We start from the raw sequence: 21,783 nt of genomic DNA, 5'->3' as shown, positions 1-21,783 counted from the left end.
ACACAACTAAAAATGTAAAGTGAATAAAAGACAGCTTTTTAAATACCCAGTTGTTGTAGGGAAAAATTATTAAGGTTATATTGCATATTCTACATTGAGCTCTTGGAGGAAAGGCAGGATATAGATAAAATTAATTAAATAATTAAGTAAGAACCATAACGTAAGTTGTTTTCATCCTCTGTGGTTTTTTTGCACTGAATATGTTATCCCTCAACATAAAACTTATATTAGTTGCTGTCTTCAAAACACTTTTGTACAGAAAAATAATATTTCTTAATATTACATGTGGAATTGATTCTTTTAAGATATAACAGTTATGGTAACAGATTATAACATACTATATATAATTGTTTACCTCCCTTTAAAAATACACTCTAATAGCCTGCTGTCATATTTTAAGGCAAAATATTACTGGTAGAATTCTTCTGTTGGGGTGCAATCCTTTCATCAAGAATTCAAGAAATAAGCATGTTCTTGAATTTCATTTAGATATTAGTAAAAATTCAAAGTTCTTAAACTGTAATTGGTTCATGGCATAAATAATTTTGCGAAATAATTATTGAAAAGAAACAATCTACTTTAACATTCTGGAACCTCAAAACTTTAAGGTGAATTTAACTGAGTTCAGTATTAGACAGAAAAAAAATGAAAAGAATACAGCTTCAGGAGGGAGGTTCAAGGCTAAATTAATTTGCCACTGAAAAAATACATTTTGTTATTTTCTCTGTGTCAACTGCATGATTAAAACCGGCTGTTAAGTGAACTCTGGGGATGTGCTCGTAAAAGATTTATGAGTAATATTCAATGTGATATTCAAAGTGAGTCATGAATATCAGGGTAATTGCTCTCAGTGTTGGCTCCTTTACTAGGCAGGAGTTTGTCAATTGCCCCATAAATATTTGCCTAGTCTCATGTAAGAAAGACAATTTCATCTTTTGCATTTTTATTATCTATTGTAATGTTTACATTTGGAATTTGACTATGAGAATGGTGAAAGGATTTAGAACATACTTGACACATGTATTTTTTTTATTCTTTGAAGGTAAAAAATAAGCAGTCTGGAAAAAAAAATCTATCATCCAATAGATTAGAAAAGGGATTTATTATTATTATTCCTTCCCTCTTTTTTTTTTTTTAAGCTAGGGTTTTTCTATACACCTTTTTTATTTTGGGGGGGAAGCTTTGTGGTTGGTGACTGGTAGGGTTACTTCATGACAGTTTCATTTGAATGAATTAAAGTACTTCCTTTAAAAATTCAATATCATTTCAATAGATGTAGCCTTTAAAGTAACCTGCAGTGATGCTTCATGAGCAAATCACATGATGTCAGAATGGTATGGTTTCGATTTAATCAAGAAAGAGATTAAAGTGGATGTGTGTTATTTTCAACTTCGCTGCAGCACCTCCATTTGTCAAAGTCAACCTTCTGATTGCTTTGGACCTACTGCTATCCAGATCTTGTCAAAATAGTAGTCTGCACAATCTGAGGCAGGTAGACTACTCTCTGCTGCACAGTATCAGACCCTATAAAATGGAATATGTTGGCTTGTGAATTATAAAGCTAATAGATTGATCATAAATTCTGCAGCTGTTTAATCTATTTTTATAATGGTGGCATAGCTTTGTCTCGTATTTAATTTCCATCATTCTGTAATATTATATAGTCAAACAACTGAATAGAAGTTTTTAAATGAATTGTGGCTAAGAATCTTAAGCTCCAACATTGGCAGCGCAAACCTTTAGTTTATGTGCTAACCATATTTAGAATACAACTGTATTTAGAAAAAAAATGTATTTTAAGCACCTATTTTCTAGAAAGAGAAAGAACAATGGTTTCAACTGTGTATATTCAAACATGCTATTACCTTGAAATATTTCTATACTGTACTAGTGTTTTGATTATTAGAAGTGTTATTATTTCCTTTTGGATTTTTAATAACAAATTGATGTGATGCATTCACTTATCCAATTCCCAAGCTCAGAGAGTGTGTGACTGCAGTTTAAACTAACATTAATTGCCAGTAGTCTGAATGTCAGCATAAAAATCTTAACTATGGTTAAAGCAACTGTAATATAGTAATGTTTTTCCAAGAGAATGCTTCTTTTGAGGGTGGGGGGAAGCTTTTATTCATGCCAGATGAGTTGGCACAAAGTGATCTTAGAAAAGAGCTGAAAGGTAGGGTAGCTTTTATTCTGACATTCTCTTCTCCTTTCACAGCAATGACCTGGCTGGCCTTTGGCAATGAAATTCAATGCACATGGCTCTGCAGTCAAATCATCAAATTTCCCTGTGTGTATATTAGAGTTTTGTAATGTGTTTCCATTATGAAGCAATGCAGGGATAATTGTCTTTGGTAGCAATTAGCTAACAGGTTTGTTCAGTACTATTGGCAAAGGCATCCATCATCCCCTCCCTGACCACACTTTTTGTCTAGCTCGGACTATGGAGATCAATAGAATTCTATATAGGGGAAATCACCCCAGCTTTAATGAGCTGCTGGCCTCAGTCAGTCTTGGTTTGTATTTCTAATTTTTACCTTTAACAGTAGATGAGGGGGAATCTTCCCATAGGGGCAGGTGTGTATTGTATATGTACTATTACTTTCAGTAGATCAATGTATAGCTTTAAATTGTTCTATACTGAAAGGTATAGGAATTGACACTGAGAGACTGACAGAAACAGTTTATTGTTCTGGTTTAACAATATACAGTTTTGAAAATGATTATTGGACTTAGATTTCACTTTTAAGCTGAATGATTTATATATATCAAGGATTGCAGACTGTATTTATCCAAAGTCATATCCCCTTCAGTTACACAGCTGGAAAGAGGAAAAAAAGAACCAGGTTTTATTTGAATCTTTTGTGATTCATTACATTGCAATCCTGTCCATACACACCTGAGAGAAAAAATATTTGGACATTATGATATATGATTCAGCATAATTCAAATCAAATGTATTATTATGTATTGTTATCAGAGATCACCATATCAATAAAATAAATAAAACCAAAACAGATAAAAATTAATAAAGTACACCCTGGCAATTATCTTTTTGACCTGCTGCCATCTGGATGGCGTTTTAGGTCAATAAAATCCCACACCACTAGACTAACAAATAGTTTCTTTCCCTGGGCCATCCGAACCGCAAATAAACACAAAGTCACTACCTCATTAAGATGTGAAAAGATGTGAAATCTTAATACCCCATTCAGATGTATAATAACATATTACAGTACAATCCATCTCTTGTGTATTATACTTGGCTAAGCGTTACAGTCAGTGTTGGATGTATATCCTATCAAATCCAGTACCTGTCAATAGTGGTGTCCCTCAGGGCAGCGTTCTAGGACCAACTCTCTTCATACTCTACATAAACGACCTCTGTGATCATATTAAGAGCAATTGCGTTCTCTTCGCTGATGATATAAAGCTGTTCAATACTACAGACAATACTGCTACCCTACAAAAAAGATCTTGACTATGTATCCGAATGGTCAAACAAATGGCAACTTCAAATCTCAACAAATAAATGCTCTGTCTTACATATTGGCAAAAAAAAATCAGAAAATAAAATACAAGCTGAATAGTCAAGACCTTGTTGATGACCCAAGCTCTGTAAAGGACCTTGGAATACTCACCTCTAATGATCTGAGTGCTAGAGCCCACTGCAACTACATAGCCAAAAAGGCATTAAGAGTTGTTAACCTAATCCTACGTAGCTTTTTCTCTGGCAATATCACACTACTAACCAGAGCATACAAAACATTTGCTAGACCAATACTCGAATACAGTTCATCAGTCTGGAACCCTCATTACGTATCTGATATTAGCACAATTGAGAAAGTCCAGAAATATTTCACAAGAAGAGTTCTCCACTCTTCTACTCGCAGAATACCTTATGCCACCAGACTTGAAATTCTAGAACTAGAAAACCTTGAATTACGCCGTCTTCGGTCTGACTTAAGCATGGTATATAAAATCATACATTGCAATGTCCTACCTGTCAATGAATACTTCAGCTTCAACCATAACAACACAAGAGCACACAATAGATACAAACTCAAAGTAAACCGCACCAAACTTGATTGCAGGAAATACGACTTCAGCAATAGAGTAATCAATGTCTGGAATACTCTACCCGACTCTGTAGTCTCTTCCCCAAACACCAAAAACTTTAACCTTAGACTGTCTACCATTGACCTCACCCCTTTCCTAAGAGGTCTGTAGGGGGCGTGCATAAGCGCACCAACGTGCCTACCGTCCCTGTCCTATTGTTTCTCTATTCTTTTATTTTTCTTATATGTACCCATCTCATGTATTCACAACTATGTATACACTTATACTTATTATCTTGTAAACAATTGACAAATCAAATAAATAAATAAATAAATAAAATATATTTTGTGTATATTCGTAGATATTGTACTCTCAAATTGCAAATGGAGATGTGGGTACTCTTTCTTATCTTCATTTTTAAGTGCTTTGTTTTATTATATTGCGAACAGTTGCTGGGGTGCATCCACAGTTTCGTTGTACTTGTACAATGACAATAAAGTTCTTCTAATTCTAATTCTAATATTAAGGGTATTGACTGACAAATTCGTCACATTTGCACTAGTTATTGCAACTTTTTCACCCAGCCACATAAAAATTGGCATCTGAGTTCATGTAGCATGGTGGGGGGCTAAAAAAAAGGACATGAGTGGAATATATCTCTGTCCTTGGGAGATGTTGCTTGTACCTGTAAAAATAAATACAATATGTTGAACAATTTCTATTTCTTCAGAGATACATGGATAGTTGCATTATATTAGTGAGGTTTCGGTGAATATTCCTGCAATAAAGTCAATGGAAGCACATTTTCCCTAGCTCTAAAAAACCCTTTTTTGGGAAGGTCACTATCAGAACCCTGATATGGAAAAAGGTGCTGATTTCATTTTAGTATTCATTATCATTCAACTTTTGAAGAACTTTTTGTCCCCTATGGTGTGGCATGTTGTGGAGTAGCAAAGAGTCACACATATCTTCATGACTGAACAACAACAACAACAACAACCACAACAACAAACCTAGATGATCAAAAGAAATCCATGGCAAGCTCAAAGTACCCCATTCCCTCATCCATGAAGCATGGGGAATGGTCATGTTTCAAAATTACTGGAAACAGGCCCTTAGGATGAATGTTACCTTTAACCAATATGTTATGATTCACCACTATGGTTTTTCTTCTACTTGGGGCATTCTTGGACCTAGGTACTATGCTTTTGATACACCATGGAGCTGGCAGTATGGATCTTAGCAAATATTCTCTTGAGAGAATATTTCTTCATATAAAGTCATATCTACATTACAGCAATTGGTTATGCCTAGTCTATTGAAAAGAAGGACTAGTGATGATATAATATTGTTCCAATATTTGAGGGGCTGCCACAAAGTACCAGAAGGCAGGACAAGAAGCAATGGATGGAAACTAATCAAGAAGAAAACCAAAACTAAGGAGAAATTTCTTGACAGTGAGAACAATTTATCAGTGGGACGACTTGCCTCCATAATATGGATGCTCCAACACTGGAGATTTTTAAGAAGAGATTGGACAGCTATTTATTCAGAATGGTATAGGGTCTCCTGCTTGTGTGGGTGACTGGACTAGAAGACCTCCAAGGTCCCTTCCAACTCTGTTATTCTGTTATCTTCCACATAAAACTGAGCAAGAGTTTTTGCCTTGAACTGTTTTAGGACTGCTGGTATTAATTTCCTCCCTTTGGTATAAACTTTGTCATATGATTGTATTATAACTGAAATATTTACATTCTAAAAATGTATTATGGCAGGAAAGTACAGGCACTAACTTCCTAGGATCAAGAGCTCTAAATCTGGTGCATTTTGTTGTTTAAATGCTATAAGAAAGTATCTAGGGATCCAGCAATCTAAGTTCAACATGAAAAGTTATGCTTATTTATTTTGTTAATGAATGAAATGACTGCTTTCTAACAATGATTCAAAATAACTTCTAACTTTATTACAATATAAATATACAACCCAAGATTTATTGGGCTAAGAGCCAAAATATGTAAATTCATAATCGCAATAATCATAAAAAGTTGAAAACCAGGAACTTTGTAAAAATGAAAAGAACAGATTCTCTTGATGGAGAAATGTTTACCACTAATAGATTTGTAGTGTAACAGTTCAGCAAAAATTACAGAAGTGGAACTCAGTTTAAAAATACAACATGAGAAAGTCTCAAATCAGACTTTACTTTGGGATTGCTTTAATGATAAACATATTATAGAAATGATATAAAGGAATAAAGCACAAAATGGTAAAAACAAGACAAAATACAGAAGAAAATAACAACATATGATGTTAATTAAAAGCATAGCTCACTGAAATTGTTGAGGGCATAGTTGAATAAATATATTTTCAAACTCTTTCTGAAGACTAGAAAAAGGAAGATCATGCATACTTCCCAGGAGAGTAATGATATTTTTAATGCTTATTTTATTTTATGAATATTTCATCGCTATATAAAAGCTTCCATTCTAAAAAAGTACATGGCAAAAATAACAACAGCAGAAGAGCAGAATAAAAAGAGCTGCATAAAATATCAAGTTAAAATGCCAAGAAACATAAAGGGTATTTGCCTAACACCTACAATGGATTCCTGACAAGTTAATATGATTAGTGGGCTGAGGAGGAAGCTTTCTCCCAAAATAATGCTATCTTCATAGATGATGGATAGCTGAACATGACCAGGATAGCTAAAGATGACCTAGTGTTGTCAGCCCTCACAGGTAGACAAGACAGGAAATAGACCAGATGGACAAATTCTACTTTATTAACAGAATCTTTCACATCTGAAAGTACAAAGTACGGTCTCTTTTTACAGCCTGATAAGTTAGTGAGGATCCCTTCTGAGTTTCTTTGTCTGTCTGTTGTGCAACTGTGGGCTCCTCTCCCTCTTATCTGATCATTCTCTGGGAAGTATCTGTCCTCCCCACCCCACTAAGTGTGTGTCTTAGGATGAAATGGGACTAATTGCTAAACAGATACAACTCTCTTAGAATTAAATAAACATCTGAAAGTTAGTTATTTAAATATCAATGTTCAAGTATATGATATAGGGTCTTTTTTCTTGGACAAGCTGTGCTTTTTAAATAGTCTTCAAAGTTAGCCCTGCAAACAGTACAGTGCAATAATTTCACTGAAAAGCTACCAAAAGCACAAGATTGGCCAAGTTCTCTGTCCAGGAAAGCAATAATTATTCCCCTAATCTGAACTGATAACTTGGACTTCACAAACAAGGCATTTCATCCCTCTTAATTCCCAACCCCAATTAAAGGTGTTGTTTATGACCTATAAAACTGTATATGGTTTGTGTCTGGATTACTTTCAGAATCATCTTTTCTAAGGAGAATCTAACCATTTTAGTGATCATCCAGGTCAGTGATCCCCAACTTTTTTTATGCCGCGGCCCGGTACCGGCATCAGCTGGGCGCCGCGGCCCGGTACTGGCATCAGCTGGGCGCCGCCATCTTTTTGATGAAAAAGTGCCCGTGACCTCACCGGAAGCACTTTTTCATCAAAAAGATGGCGGCAAGCCCCGGTGAGCTTTTCCGGTAGAAATGGCTTTCTACCTGTAAAAGCTCACCGAAGCGCTGGCGCCATCTTTTTGATGAAAAAGTGCTTCCGGTGAGCTTTCTACCGGGAAAGCTCACCGGAAGCACTTTTTCATCATAAAGATGGCGGCGCCCAGCAACCAGCGGCCCGGTAGGACTTGTTCCGCGGACCGGTGGTTGGGGACCCCTGATCCAGGTAATGCTCTAGGGCAGAAAAATAGGATCCAAGAAAAAGGCTTTATTTATGTTTGTCCCAATTCTGTAGAAAAGCTTGCACTTATTTAATTGGGCTCCATCCATAAGAAAAACATTGTCACTGCACCTTTAGGAATTAAGTGTTTCACTAGCTGTTTTTAATAATTTTGAATTAATTGTATTGCTAATTGTTCATTTTAATTTTTGGTCTTTATACATGATTCTTTTTGCTGTCTTTAGGAATTTTACTGTAAGTGCCTGGAGTTTGGTAAAATAATTAGAACATAACTGAGTCATTAATAAATAAATATATATTTCTTATAGTGCATACAACCATATCCATATAGCTTAAACATGTTTCTGATTAATTAAACATCTGGTAATAGTACCTGTTCTTTATCAGAGTAGAGTTTCAATTTATTGGTCTTCATCCCATTCATTACTTATTCCAGATATTAATTTTTATGCTCACCAAACCCCAGTTCTGGACAGTCTAAGTGATTTCATAAAGATGTTTGAAAATATATGGACAATTTCTTATATAACCAATAAAGATTGCTTGTCTTTTAAAAACAGTATTCCTTCATTAAGTTACTATGAATTAGCTGATTTTTCAATTTTAAACATAAGTAAATAGTGAGATCTGAAATTAAAATATCAGCTTCAACTATTAAGACACAATTCAAAAATTAAAAATTCAATAACTATTTTTTTCTTGAAGGTAAATGATGAGTTACAATTAGAGATGAAATTATTTTAGTGCTGATTGAAACAGTAGAAGTTGAGAAGTAATATATGATCACTGAAGTACAAGAGAAAGATGGTGATAACAGGAACATTATGAACAGGAGTTAGTAGTCTGGGAGACTGTTAACCATAGAAAACTGAAAGATGAGAAGATGGATTAGATTTTTTTTTCACAGTCAGCCATGTAATGATTGAAGTGCAGTTTTTCTTCAAAGGCAGATTGTAATACTTGCACAAGAATTTTAAATAAATTGTTATTCATGCTTAAAAATAGAGATAACTCATAGTAGTAACCACAATTAAATGCAGACTTATAGGTACATGAATTTCTATGTACCTGCGGGTTCTGCAAGTTTCTAACAATATGTTATGTTGCAATTTTCTACTTGTTGATCCAAAATATTAGAGGGGTGCAAGCTGTTAATCTCTATGTCATCAGATAGTGGTCATCCGATAATTTTCCTTGACTGTATAATTAATAATATTAGAAAATCATGTCCATGTGACATGATAACATATGTTTAACCTAGAACTAAGAAGAAATTTCTTGACAGTTAGAACAATTAATCAGTGGAACAACTTGCCTCCAGAGGTTGTAAATGCTTCAATGCTGGAAGTTTTTAAGAAGAATATGGATAACCATTTCTCTGAAGTGGTGTAGGATTTCCTGCGTAAGCAGAGGGTTGGACTAGAAGACTTCCAAGGTCCCTTCCAACTCTGTTATTCTATTCTATTCTATTCTATTCTATTCTATTCTATTCTGTTCTGTTCTGTTCCATTCCATTCCATTCCATTCCATTCCATTCCATTCCATTCCATTCCATTCTATTCTATTCTATTCTATTCTATTCTATTCTATTCTATTCTATTCTATTCTATTCTATTCTATGAGTTTATGCAGTGATAATGCCCACACACCCCTGCTTGCATCTCCACTGAAGCTATGTGTCCTGGAACAAAATGTGTTTAAGACTTAACATGCAATGTGCTAGGGACTTTTCAGCCAACATCATTTCTTAAAAATAAATAAACATAAGAATGACATTAAAGAGAATGTTTGTTCCCCATGTGAAAACCCTGGTGTCCCATATATATTAAACAATATTTTGTTCTTTCAAAATTTTTCAAAACCATGGGCCTTAAAGAGAAATAGATCTTATAAGCCTAATTCTAGTTCAGCAGGTAAAAAGTCTTTAAAATAGGTAGTCTATTCCTGTTTGACACAATAGCCGAGTATGGCTTAGGTATCAGCTGTTCCTCACTCTTACTTCCCAAACACTGGAATTCAGAGAAAGGGAAAACAACTTTTTCAATGTTGAGAGATGAATCAATCAAGAGAACCCTCAAAACATGGTTAGATCAATTTGTAGTCATTCCTACTGTTGTTACTAACATAGCACATGTAAAGGTCCTAGTTGTTAAGTATATTTTTTTCTGAACCTTGAAGGAAAGAATCTTTTTCTAACATTTGAACAGATCCACTGTGAAGAACATTCTGTCCCATATTATTCCTAGCTTAAATTAGCTATAACATTGGATAATAATTGGTTATTTCAGAAAATTTGCACTCTTTTTTCCAAATTATACTTTTAATTTTGTGTAAAATCTACATTGTACATACCTCATGTACATAGCTCATGGGAAAATATGGGGGCAGGAACCTACAATAGTATAGCAATTTCCTGTACCCTACACTTTAACATTGATGGCAAATACTCACATGGAAGATCAAAGTGAAGGCAGCAGGACACAATTGACACAAACATGAAGATCATCCAGTTGTTGCATTTGATTGATTGGCGTTTGTTGATCGAAAAAGAGCTTCCTTTCTCATATTCAATTCAGGATGCCCAGCTAACATTTCAAAGCAAAAGAAACATTTTAAAAGCCATTTCAACCTGCTATTTCTGACCTTTAGCTGACAGAGTCTTAGAATGGTTTATACTGGCTAGTATCATAGTAGTTCTAGTTCATAATCTAAATTAAGAATGAGCATCCCCTTGTCTCTTAGTCCCATTGCTGCTCTTAGAACCCTCTTTAGCAATGATTGATGAAAACTGCTAGCATAGGTTCCTGCTGTTTCAATGAGAAGAGATAAAATGTTTTATGTAAAGTCTAAAATAAAGAAAACTGCTTCAATTCGTCCCAGAAGCATTACAAAGTCTTTTTGGTAATGGTAAGTAATTTATTGAAAAAAATGTACTCATATGAAGATGATCCTGAATTTAAGATTTTACACCAAGGAGAGAGAGAGAGCTTGTGTAAGTCCATTGTTGTCTTCCCAGCAAATAAAACTTCAACTCCAGTTGAAGTTACATTAATTAAAAACACAATGTAATATTTTTCTTAGGTAAATACTTGAATAGCATACTTTTATATGATTAGCAATGTAAAAAATTGCTTTTACAACTTCTGCTTTATTAATAAGAAACTATTCAGAACATATATGTAAGTAGTGTAGTGGCATTTATTTATTTAATTTATATAACACTTTTATTATTTTTGCAACTAAGTCAAGGCAACAAACATATCTAATATATCTTCATTCTCCCATTTTCCCCACAACAACACCTCCCTGAGATGGGTTGGGTTAAGAGAGAGTGACTGGCCAGAAGTCACCCAATTGGCTTTCATGGCTATTGGAACTTGAATTCATGGCCTTAACCATCAGGCCAATTTGGCTTTTATATAATTTGTATGTGAACACACATAATTACATATCAGAAAGAAAGATACTAAATTTCAGTTGATTCTAAAAGCTCTTGAGCTTCTCAAAATTAAATTAATAAAAGGTTTCTAAAGTTTGAAAAGTTCATACAGTAAATGGTGATAGTGCAGAACAATTTCTTCAAATGATCTTCCTAGAGCAAAAATTATTGTACAGATACATTTGTCTCTAATTTTACAACTACCCGTTTTATTACTTCCTTGCAGATGTTCACTGAGCTATGACCTTACTCCTCCACTTTGACTTAGCTTCTTGAAAACTAATGTAATTTTCCTGCAAATTATGTAAAATTTGAGCAAAATAGGAGAAGAGCATTGAAACTGTGGATAGAATAATAAATATCCACCCTGAACAAAGTCTGTATACAAAAGATACTATAGTACAAGTTTGCATCAAGATAATTGTTTAAGAAAATAATTCATAGTACCTTCAGCATTTTTAATAGAAATACAAATTCATAGAGAAAATATCACATGGTCCAAGGAATTCTTTGAAGGTAATATAATAAATCATTTTTGCCTAAAGATATATTTGTATCATTAAGACTCCTACCTCAAAATTCTTTATATTTTCAGCAAAGTTTAATCAGGGAGATGATCTGTTTTGGAAAATTGCCTTTCTTTCTTGGGTAATGTGACAAAAGCAGTAGTGAGGAATGATCATGCCCAAGGCTACATGGCTTGTGGTCAGGACATATACAAGGTCATTTATACATAATACAAGATCCATTCTTAAATAGTATGTAACATTTTGTACAATTCAGTGTAGGAGCCTGAGGTCTGATAAAAACCAAGTCTTGAGGGACTTCCAGAATGTCAAAAGGGATGGAGCTAATCTAATTTCAGAGGAGGGAAGACTGATCCATAAGGCAAGTGCCATGGCAGAGAAGAAATGTCCTAGCTAGTGGCACCTGCAGCATGCCTTCCCTGCCAGATCTAATGCGGTGGGCAGAGAGAGGTGATCTCTCCGAAAGCTTTAAAGGTTAAAACCAGCATTTTGAATCGAATTGGAAGCAAACTAGCGACCAATGCAGTTTGCGGAGCAGAGGTGTGTAATATGCACTGCTGGAGGAGCACACATAACTATCCAGAAGCTTCAGATGTATTGTGTGTTAGCTGAAGCTTCTGCATACACTACAAGGGCAGCCTTATATAGACTGTGTTGCAGGTCTGGACGTGACTGGGACATGAATGACTTGTAAACAGGGTCTGATGATCTAGCAATTCACCCGGGGTGGGATTGTACCAGTTCTGTCCGGTTCTATAGAACCCCTTGTTAACTTTCTAAGCAGTTCAGAGAACCAGTAGTTAGAAGCAATCTCCTTTTGTTTTTTCCACCCTTATTACATTCTTGTCAGTACGCATAGACTTCCCGTCTCTGGAGCTTCTGAGGCTTGACTTTCTTAAAGGGGAAAGGTTGTTTTAAGATTTTTATAGTGCTGTTGGGAGGAAATGCTTCCCTGGACAATCAGCACTTTGAAGAAATAATTGAATAATGAAGCAAAGCTTTTAGTGACAGGGAACCAAAATGAGTGACATTCAGCAAGGCTTCTTAGCTAGCTAGAAAGATTAACATTCAAACGTGAATTTACATATCCTTTCTGAGTTTTGGTCTAAATCTGGTTTTTGGTGAAGGTTAATTCTGTGCTTAGTGAAGTTTAATCCTGTGTTTATTGATGGGATAATTATCCCTATTGAGCTTCAACAAGCAACAACTACTATTGTGATTTAATTATTTGTATTGTGTTTGAATTTTTTCCTGCCTCATGGTTTCTTTTTCTATCTGGGGAGGGGGTCTTCCTCACTACTTTAGTACTATCTGGCACTGTGCTTTTGGGGTATACTTCCAAGAGGCAGGATGCAAGCTTGGCACTGATGTTTTTACTGCCTTTCTGGGGGGCATGTGATCTTTCCTTAAATCTGGATGATTTCCTTAGGCTATCTTGTAAGGTGAGTGAGACTAGCTGGTATCTTTAAGTGGTGCAAAGGGATCTAAGGATTGCTTTTCCTGGGTGTGCTTTTTCTGGAGAGCTTAAATGACCTCTCTGCTAAAGGGTTTCACTTTATGAGCAAGAAATGGCTGCTTGATAATTATCACTGCATTTTAACTATTTTCATTCCTCAAGGTACTCTGGCACCCTGCCTGATTTGTAACTCTGGCTTGCAGATATTTTTAATCTAATGATTGGTATTTAGGGCAGCTTTTTGCAAGCAAAGAAGCTTTTTGTATTTTTGTACAGGTAAACCTTGACTTACAACAGTTCAATTAGTAACCATTCAAAGTTACAATGGCACTGAAAAAAGTGACTTATGGCCATTTTTCACACTTATGACCATTGCAGCATCCCCACTGTCATGAGAGGCCAGGCGAGGAGAAGTGCCCCTTGATATGAGTGATGTCAAGTTGGCCACTCCCACCCAGTCACATGACCACCAAACCACACACCCCCAACTAAGCCACATCCACAGAACCGGTTGTTAAAAAAAATGAATCCCACTCCTGAATTCACCACAAGACAAAGTTGTGCAAAAACCCTCCTAATCACAATTGCAAGCTGCTTAGGTGTTTTTCTTAGTCAGATTTGACTTTTCTCTGACAGATCCCTATATGGCCTTTAAAAGGTACACAAAATAAATAAATAAATAAATATGATTTTTAAGACTTTTTAAAAAAAACTTACCTTAAATTTAACCACTGTATTCTTATTTTACTCATTCTTCAAGTCCATTGTTTGCATCTTTGTCATTGGACTACTCTATGTCAATAGACCACTCACTATATATGAACTAGGTCATAATATCTTCAGTTGTGATTAATACAAACTGTAGCTTATTGTAATGTGTGAATCTAGCCATAAGCTGAGAAGTGCTGGACACCTTATGTGAGTAATTTCTGTTCAATAGAATGTGCCACAGACAAACTTCGGCTGGTTTAAAATATAGTCATGACAAAAACACAATTGGCTACAATACAGCTAAATTCGGAAACATGATTCATTTTGAGTGTGTCAGTTGAGTGCATATATTGCAGCTGGAATCTATATTGACTTGTAAACTTGTCTCTAGATTAGGGTGAACGTGCCTGGAATAAAACTGAGTTTGCATTGTGAATGTGACATTCTATCCGATATAACTAACCAATATCTTTTTCAGGAACATTCTATATAACTTGCTTTGGTATGATTAAAGTGGATCAACTGTTCTATACCTTCCCTTTGATACTAAAAACTGTTCTATTCAAACCAAAGATGAAAACCTTCTAGAATGCATATGGGTCAATATAAAAGAAAAAAGAACGACATGGCCATGGGTGTATATCAAGCAGAAAAAATAGATGTCCTTTTTGCCAACCAGCTAACAAACATGTGCAGGAAACACTACAATAGCAATGGGGGACTTCAATTATCCTGATATCAATTGGAAAACTAATTCTGCACCAAGTGAGAAATCAAATAGGTTCCTAACTAACCTAGCTGACAACTCCAAAAAGTAGAGGATGGAACTAGAGGGACAGCCATACTGGACTTAATTCTTATAAACAGAGAAGAAGTGATAGAGGGAGTTGAAACTACGGGAACCTTGGGTGAGAGTGACCATGTCATACTAGAATTCAACATAACACAAAGCAATAGAACATAATGACACCAGAGTCTTAGATTTTAAAAGAGCTGGTTTTACTAAACTCAGAGAGAACTTGGGAAAGATTCCATGGATGAAAATCCTAAAGGGGAAAACAACTCAAGAATCTTGGGAAACTCTGAAAAGTACAATCATACAAGCCCAGACCAGCACAATACCATTGAGAAAGTAAAACAAGAAATCCAAGAAGAAACCAGCATGGCTGCACAAAGATCTCTCTGGCAAACTGAAAGGAAAAAAAGGTACAAAAAATGGAAAGAGGGAGATACAACTAAGGCAGAATATCAGCAGATAGCCAGAATCTGCAAAGACGAAGTTCAGAAAGCAAAGGCTCAGAATGAACAAAGACTTGCAACAAAAGTCAAAGATAATAAAAAAGGTTTCTTCCAACAAATAAATAACAAGAAAAAAATCATGGAAGCAGTCAGTCCACTAAAGAGAGAAGACGGCAAGGAAGTAACAGGCAACAGAGAGAAAGCAGAACTGCTTAACTCATTCTTTGCATCCGTCTTCACGCAAAAAGAAACTATAGCTCAACCCACCAAAAATATAACTGTAAAAGACAGATCAGAAATAAAAGTTAAAATAAGCAACAAAAAAAGAGAGAGAGAGAGAGAGCACCTGTCTGATCTTGATGAACACAAATCACCGGGGGCTGATGGATTACATCCCAGAGTTTTAAAGGAGCTGGCAGAGGTCATCTCAGAACTACTATACCATATCTTTCAAAAATCCTGGAGCACTGGGGAACTACTAGAGGACTGGAAAAGAGCTGATGTGGTTTCCATCTTCAAAAAAGGAGAAAAAAAAAAAACAGGAAACCACAGACCAATCAGCCTAACATCAATACCCAAGAAGATACTGGAAAAGATAATAAAAAAACAGATCTGCCAACATCTAGAAACAAGTAAAGTAATAACTAGCAGTCAGCACGGGTTTGTTAGGAACAGATCATGCCAAACCAATGTTATTTAATTCTTCAACATAGTGACTAAATTAGTAGACCAGCAAAGTACTATGGACATAATATATTTAGATTTGAGCAAGGCATTCGACAAAGTAGACTACACCCTACTTCTTAGTAAGGTAGAAAAAAGTGGAAGAGATAGCACCACCACTAGATGGACTCACAACTGGCTGGCAAACCACACTCAACGAGTAGTCCTTAATGGGTCTAAGTCTACATGGAGGGAAGTAAGCAGTGGGGTGCCATAAGGTTCCGTCTTAGGCCCAGTACTCTTCAATATCTTCATTAACAATTTAGATGAGGGAATAGAAGGGGAACTTACCAAATTTGCAAATGATACTAAGCTGGCAGGAATAGCTAACATCCAAGAAGATAGGCTCAAGATCCAGATGGATCTTGACAGACTAGAACACTGGGCCGTATTTAATAAAATGAAATTCAATGTAGAAAAAAGTAAAGTCCTACACTTAGGCAAGAAAAGCGAAAAGTACACATATAGACTGGGTGAAACCAGGCTTAATAGCAGTAACTGTGAGAGGGATCTTGGAATCTTAATGGACAACCAGCTAAATATGAGCCAGCAAGTGTGCAGCAGCAGCCAAAAAAGCTAATGCAATCCTAAATTGCATTAACAGAGGGATACAGGATCAAATGAGGTACTAATACCACTGATAAAGCCTTAGTAATAGTACTCCTATACTCAATAAGGTATGATAATAAGGACTGTTTACTGAGTATATCCTTAGAAAAAAGATCTATTTTATATACATAGTATAAGGTAAGTTTTCAAGAATAGAGTACTATATAGAATAGAGTAGAATTATATCGGAAATATATTGTAAAGAATTGAAATATTTGATTGTAAATGTTTTAGCAGCGGCTAGAATTGTATTTGCTGAGAATTGGAAAAATGAAAAATACCTATGCAGGAGGAAATTATTAAGAAAATCATGGACTGTGCTGAAATTGGTAAATTGACATTTGAAATTAGAGAACAAGAGGATAAACAATTTTATAAGATATGGGATTTATTTTATCAATGGTTAGATAAAAAGACATGGTAAAGAAATAGATTAGTAAGCCTTACAATAAAAGTTAATAGATTGATATAGAATACAATATAAAATATATAACCATTGGATGAATGTATAAGATTAAATCATAATGAAAATTAGAATATCTCGTATAAAATGATGGAAAAATAGTTTAGTCAAATGAATGTTTAATAATTGATATTACATAAGCACAAGCTAGATTGATAAGGTGAGAATTTATATAACTTGTGAGTAATGGTAAAAAAAAAAGATAGCACAAAAGATTGTAACAAACTGACACACTGCATGTATATAATTGAAAGAGGGTTTTATGTTTTTATGTTTTGTTTGTATGTTTGTTGTAAAAAATAAAAACTTTGTTTAGAAAAAAAAAGGAATAGAGTCCTGCATCCAGTTTTGGTCACCACACTATAAAAAAGATGTTGAGACTCTAGAAAAAATACAGAAAAGAGCAACCAGGATGATTAGGGAACTGGAGACTAAAACTTATGATGGTTACAGGAACTGGGCATGTCTAGTCTAGTGAAGAGAAGGACAAGGGGAGACATGATAGCAGTGTTCCAATATTTGAGGGGCTGCCACAGAGAGGAAGGGGTCAAGCTATTTTCTAAAGCGCCTGAAGGGCAGACAAGGAATAATGGATGGAAACTGAACAAGGAGAGATTTAACCTGGAAATAAAGAGAAACTTGAGACTTTCAAGAAGAGATTGGATTACCATTTGTCAGAAATGGTGTAGGGTCTCCTGCTTGGGCAGGGGGTTGGACTAGATGACCTACAAGGTCCCTTCCAACTCTGATTATCTGCTATCAATGACAATCTGAATAGATCAAAATCATGATGGGCAGTGGAGATCAACATCTCTGGACCCACCAGGTGACAACCATCACATATGAAAAACTATGACTTAGAACAAGGAATAAATGGCAAAGAACATGAATTACAAATGTGATGAAAGGACAAAAATATAAACCGTGTTTATAAAACTTGGAGAAAAGGAAAAGATGTATGGGTCTGAATGAAATTACTAAAATGTATGTCAAAGTATGAATCTGAAGAGTTGGAGCGGGGGGCGATAAGAAAACCATTAGTTGAGGGCAATTGCATGATATGCTTCAGCAAATTGAGTGAAAGAGAAGAACCAGATTTGAGTTTTTGGAACATCCTGCAATATTATGCAATCCAGACTCAATAAGGCATGATAATAAAGACTGTTTACTAAGTATATCCTTAGAAAAAGATCTATTTTATATACATAGTATAAGGTAAGTTTTCAAGAATAAGCATACATGAAAAAAATGAATATAGAGAACAAGATTGCAACTGCCTTATGGCTTTAAGCCAGATAAGGGTTATGAAAAATAGTTTTATTTTGTTTTTGTTTTTCTTTAGCAGGTTAATGAGATACAATGTTTATTTTTTATATATTGATTGATTTAGAGGAAATGTACAATTAGGAAAATAGGTGTGGATTATAGGATGCTTTGAATGAATATGATGGTGATGTTTGGTTGCTGGCTGATAAGAGTGGTATGTAGTAGAAGTAAAGCATTCTTGGGAATAAATGGAATGCTTAAATGCTTGAATGTTGAACAAGGAACAAGGAATAAGAGAAAAAATGTCTATTTAAAGTATTATGGTAAATGTAAAAAAGTGTTTGTGGAATTCTTAATGTTTGGGACCATTAGTATGCATATACTTTTATATACAGAAGTTGCATTGTTGAATAACAATCCAAATGATGTTCAGCAAATATTAGTTTTTATGATGCAAATTTGATGCATTAATTTTCAGGTTAGATTATTTTTATGCAAATTATGTATCAAAGAATAAAATAATAATACCTGACCAGGAAAAATAGAATGAAAATTATAGCTATATAAAAACCATACATAACAATAAACATAAACAGGTTATACATAAAGGCAGGCGTGAAATACTAGAGTAAGTAGTTGAATTTCTGTACTTGGATAGAATGTTGACCAAAAATGGGAAAATGGATGAGGACATTGTAAGAAGTGCAAATGCTAGAAGAAAGATAGTGGGTAGTACATGGTCTATTTTGAAGAATGAAAGTGTATTAGAAAAAGCAAACTAGTTTTGTATAAGAAGATACTTCTGCCCAGTTTGTTACATGGAAGTGAAACTTGGGCATCTAAAGAGAAACATAAAAGTAAATTGAATCAATGGGAATAGAGTACTTAAAAAGCATGTGTGATAAAATAAGAAAAAATAAGAGGACTTTGGGCCAGTCACACACTCTCAGCTCAACTCACCAGCCAGGGTTGTTGTGGGAAAAATAGGAGGAGGAAGATATGTTGAGTATCTTAGCTGCCTCTGGTTATTTGTCAGTACCAAAAGGTGACGTATAAAGAAACAAACAAAAAATAGGGTGAAGAACTAATAGATAATGAATGATTAATATTGAATACAAACATGAATGAACAGTATAAAAAAGATATGTTCAGATGGTTTAGTCATAGAGATAGAATAAATGAAGACTGAATCATAAAACAAATATATAAAAGAACAATGAAACAGCTTGACAGAAAAGAGAAGACTGAATTAATGAGTTGATGAAATCTTCAGAGACAAGCAAAATGTTTAAAGAAGAAAAGGTAAAATATGAAGTTGCATATGGACATAGACATAGAAACAAGGATGACTTGAAAGACTGGCATAGTGAACAGTGTTGATATAAAATAGATTTAGCTATTACTTCTTTTTCTGATATGTTTTTCATTTTTTTCAAATGCCATTTTTGTCCTATTTCTGTACTATGTACAGCAAGAAGAAGAGGGAGTCAAGCTATTCTCCAGAGCACCTGATGGAAGGTCAAGAAGCAATGGTTGGAAACTAATCAAGGAGAGAAGCAACTTAGAACTAAGGAAAAATTTCCTGACAGTTTAGAACAATTAATCAGCGGAACAACCTGCCACTGGAAATTGTAAATGCTTCAACACCAGAAGTTTTTAAGAAGACATTGGATAACCATTTGTCTGAAGTGGTGTAGGGTTTCCTGCCTAAGCAGGGGGTTGGACTAAAAGACCTCCAAGTTCCCTTCCAACTCTGTTATTTTGTGTACATTGTGATTTGCCCTGGAATTGAACATCATGATATATGCTTGTATGTATTCAATTTGAAGAAAGTGTAACAATCTTTGATATCCCGATGATAACAAAGTTGATGAAATCTTCAGAGACAAGCAAAATGTTTAAAGAAGAAAAGGCAAAATATGAAGTTGCATATGGACATATGGAACCTAAAAGTGAGAATATTTAATTTAATTAAAGACAATAGAAAAAGAAGATGGTAGAATATGAGATATGCCTTAAGCTTTAGATTATACAGATTCAAGAAGCAGTTCCTGCTGAGGAGAAGGAGGAGGAGGAAGAGGATTTATATCCCTGTCATTCCTCATTGAGTTTAGGACAGCATATATAGATCTGAAAATGTATCATATAAACAAGAGTATTCAAAGCATAGAAAAGAGAAAAGGAGATTGAAAATGTAAGCAAAATAAATTAAAAGCAGAAGACACAAGGAAAGAAAATATCTAAAATTCTGTACTTGGATTTTTGATTCTGCCAGCATCATGTCACCAAGCAGGATTCTGTTCAGACTGCTACTGGAAGTGGAGGGGGGATTTTTCTCATTTTCCTTTCATCCTCCAACCCACTCAAGGAGAACTGCTGTGGAAAGGAGTAATCAGTGAAGATCATCACCTTCCTTCAATATAGTCAACAGAAAAATTCCCCAAAGATGAAGTCAGTCATTGAAAGGAAAACTCCTTTTGTCTATAAAAGGTTCCACTGAATTTAACCTATTGACTGCTAAGACAATATCATTAGAACTCCATGATAAAATATTCAGATGTATTCCTTACACACAATTCAGAATAAAATGTTTAAAAACCAAAGCACAGATAAATTGTGTTATTCAGTTGAAAACATGGTAACACATTCCAGGGAACCTTGTTTAAAATTAATATGCTACAAATAAAGAGTTACTATTAAAGAAGGCCTTCTCCCATTTAATGGATTGTTTGCTTTTCAGACTAAGAAAGGGGTCTTGTTGAATGTCTTGGTACTTGAATAGGGTTGGGCTATTACCACCTATTTATCAAACAGTATTATTTTGCTGCCATCTAGCAGTCATCAAGATTTATGCAACTAAAATTCAAGAACCCTAAAAAGAACCTAAGTTTCCATTTTGGTAAGTAGATGTTATGTGTCTGGCCAAATCCAGCTGGGCAGTTATTTTGAAAACTGCTATTGCTTTCTCTGGTAGCCATTTTATGGTAGCAGCACTCATTGCATCTAGGTGCTGCCAAAATGTTGAAACCATGCTTTCAAATATCTGATATATCTCTTCTGAAATATACATACTTTTTGAAACAAAGTCCTCTCCAATTAATTTTTGTTGGGCAACCAAATCTGGGCTGCAAAGATATGGAAAACATTAGATAGTGACAGAATGATTATAGACCAGTTGTAAAGTTCACTCCTTCGTTAAGAAAAATCTTTGGTTGCATTTAATTCACTGAACATTTCCAGTATAACGTAAGTATATATTTGCAATTATTATTAGAAAGAACATTAAAAATAAAAAACTTTACTGCAATTCTATGAAATATGTAAACTGCAGAGTTTTCTAAAACTTAAAACAAATATTTTATTCCATGCTATGCAGCTTTATTTTCCACTCAAAATACACTGAATAAAGTATTTAAAAATATTTTCCTCTTTATTACATCTATTGCACAGTGGTGAGAAATCCTTTATGGGTACTTATTTATTAAATATTTTGCTCATTTATTTTATCTGCACTGTA

At 34.8% G+C, this 21,783-nt stretch overlaps 1 protein-coding gene across 2 annotated transcripts in view; it reads left to right on the top strand.

Moving 5' to 3' along the window:
• The window catches only part of CDIN1 (CDAN1 interacting nuclease 1), a 141,669-nt gene that overhangs the window by 51,697 nt on the left and 68,189 nt on the right, over positions 1 to 21,783 (top strand). The gene's annotated exons all lie outside the window — the stretch shown is intronic.

The sequence above is a fragment of the Notechis scutatus genome, chromosome 1 (assembly GCF_049901735.1).
Source record: "Notechis scutatus isolate UNSWTSFEM ecotype Mainland chromosome 1, rNotScu1.2, whole genome shotgun sequence".
NCBI lineage: Eukaryota > Metazoa > Chordata > Lepidosauria > Squamata > Elapidae > Notechis > Notechis scutatus.
The sequence above is the reverse complement of the archived record's forward strand: the minus strand, read 5'-3'. Positions and strand labels throughout refer to the sequence as shown.